The sequence below is a fragment of the Lathyrus oleraceus genome, chromosome 6 (assembly GCF_024323335.1).
Source record: "Lathyrus oleraceus cultivar Zhongwan6 chromosome 6, CAAS_Psat_ZW6_1.0, whole genome shotgun sequence".
Classification (NCBI taxonomy): Eukaryota; Viridiplantae; Streptophyta; class Magnoliopsida; order Fabales; family Fabaceae; genus Lathyrus; species Lathyrus oleraceus.
In genome coordinates, this window is record NC_066584.1 from 153,787,973 (window position 1) to 153,790,719 (window position 2,747).

Sequence of the window (2,747 nt, forward strand, 5' to 3'; positions counted from 1 at the left end):
AACTAAAATATCAGTCAGAATAAATTTATTGAAAATACAGATAAATCGGTTGAATCTTTCCTCAAGCACGGACAAAAATCAGTAGATAAAAAGTTTCGAAATTAAAATTGCCGATGCCGGTATTATTAATCTGCAGTTCATGTAGTTTAACCTGGTGTGCTCGTTGTATTTTTCAGCGTCTGTTTCAGTTGCCTTTTGACCCGTCTGAGCCTTTTAACCGATGAAAATTTATTTCAAAATTTAAAGAAATGCTGTATTTTTTCAATAAGTGTATTTTATGCTGATCATTTTAGTGCATCCGATTTGATTTTTCAAGCAAATTTTCGCCCGACATTTATTCAGTTTTAGCCGTTTTTAATTTTGTTCTTTCGCCAAAATATTCAGAAAAAATAAATAGAATTTCATGTCCTTATTTTTATCATACTTATTTTTGAAGTTGGAATTATTTATTTGATTTAAATTGTTTTAAATAAATTTAATCATCTAGAAAGAACATTTTAAGCATTTGAAAGTATTCAATCATTTGTGTTTCTTTATGTGTTTCTTTGAGTTAACCATGATCATTGGATCAGAGTTAATCAATGATCAACATTTGCAATCCTTGTCCATTCCAATTTGGCCAATTAAAATTAAGCTTCAAATAATTATTAGAAAAAATAAGAATAACAAAAATATCTTCTCATTTTTCCTATTAGAAGTGGCAGTGTATTATTTGACAAAAAGAGAGAGCTCCAACGGCTCTCTTCAATAGCCAACAGTGGGGACAGCTGGCCATGTTTAACGGTAACAAAAATAATATTAAAAAAGGGAGGCATACGTTTCCATGGGCCAGTTACATATTAACGGATGCTCTCTCCTCCAAATAGAGAAAAAATGAAATAGAAAGTGAAAAGGAGAAAGGTGGATGTTCACGATAAAATAATAAAAGAAGGAAAAAAGAAGAAATCTCTCTCACTCACCTCACTATCACCCACCTCCACTAACAAACCAAACCCTCGCCGTTTACCGTTTTCAACATTACAAACCCATTCACCTTCATCAACTCACCTTCCGACCGTCACCAACCTCCGCCATGATTATCGCTATGAAATCTCCTCACCCAAACACACCTTTCATCAACTACTCATAGCCTCGCCGCAATTACCAACTCTGATACGTCTTAATTCCGATTTCCACTCTGATTACGTTTCGATTAGATTAAGCTTGTGATAAGTTTTCTGTTTAGATCTGTTGCAGGTTTCAGCATCGAAGTTACTTTTTCCAGGAGAAGAAAAACGTTTGAGAAACAATGCTCCAGATCTGTTTCTACCGAAGCTACAACGCCAACTCGGCGGTGATTCTCAACAACAATGAAGCGGAAGCATCAAACAACAATGGAACCTTGTTTTCTTCTTCTTTTTTTTTTTGCTTTAATGCGATTGGGTTTTTGTCTGTTTGATTTTTTTGTAGCTCATTGCCGCTCACAATCGTTGCGGGTTCGATTCAGGATCTATATTCAATTTTGAACTGATTACGACATCGTCAGAGTCCATTCCATTTCTAACCGCACAAGAATAACCACCGTGTACACATCTCATGGGGTAATATTCTCAATTCAGAATTTCTGCTTGAAGTTGTTTTGTCTTCACATAATTAATTTATGTTGTAATTAAAATTTTTGATTCAAGATCATACTGAGTTGGTTTGGTTATGCCGTATTCAATTTGAACACCTCTTGTTGCGTCGATATTTTGAGGTTACAACTTGTTTGAGTTTAATGGTTAATTGATGCATGTATTTTTGTTGAAATATTGGTTTAAGGTATCGGTTAAGCAAGATTGGTGTTTTGTTTTTTCTCACTGCAGAATTGGCTATTCTTAGAATGAGCCTTAACTTTCAATGTATGTTCTTAAGTTTTAATTTATTATAATGTATTTTCGGTGATGGATAATGTTCAGTAAGATTTTGTTTATATCATAGTCATGGTAAAAAGCAAATTTTAATGCTTATTTTTTAACATGTATGTTAATTGATCTTATAAAGATTTTCACAGCTTAAAAATATTGTTATGTTGTGGACTAATCTTATGTTACTTTGTTTATTTTAAGCAATCTACATAATTTTAAAAAAGGGGTAAATTACAACTACATTGTTACTTTTAATTTCATGCATGATGTAGCTTGGATTTGCCTTTAACATGGTAGCATGATTTACATATTGCAAATAATTGGATTTTTTAGTTATAAATATCTATGTAGATATTACATTCAGTGGTGTTAGTGTAAGCTCATTGCATTTTTTTTTCTGTTGTTGAAATTGAAATTCACGGAATTGGCAACGTTATACCGTTAGGCCACTAAAATTTCAATATACTGATTGTCTATTTTCACCATGTTTCGACCCTCACATACGAAACTCAAACTCTGTTGTCGCTATGTACAAATCGGTTTATGAGCACATGGTGGCCGATTCAATTCGATTATTTTATATTCAATATTGTCATTTATTTATTTTAAAATTAATTAATTAAAGTTTTGATTAAATTAGATAATTTTTGTTAACTGATTTTAATTAACTTAATTATTTGATTATATTAATACTTAATCAAACAATTTTGATAATTAATTTTAATTACCTTAATTAGACGATTTAACTGAATTTTAATTAATTAATTTTGTTTAAAATTGACCGACTTATTTCACCATCATTTTTCATTATCATTTCATAATACAAACTTAATTCCATTTCATTTCCAAACCATCAAAATT

General features: G+C 31.1%; 1 long non-coding RNA gene across 1 annotated transcript; it reads left to right on the top strand.

Annotated features, from left to right (window-relative positions):
- The first annotated feature begins 699 nt into the window (after window positions 1–699).
- LOC127092131 (uncharacterized) lies at window positions 700–2,247 on the top strand. The gene is made up of 2 exons (XR_007792111.1): window positions 700–1,580; window positions 1,845–2,247. It is a non-coding gene; the product is annotated as an uncharacterized LOC127092131 (long non-coding RNA).
- The last annotated feature ends 500 nt before the right edge of the window (window positions 2,248–2,747 follow it).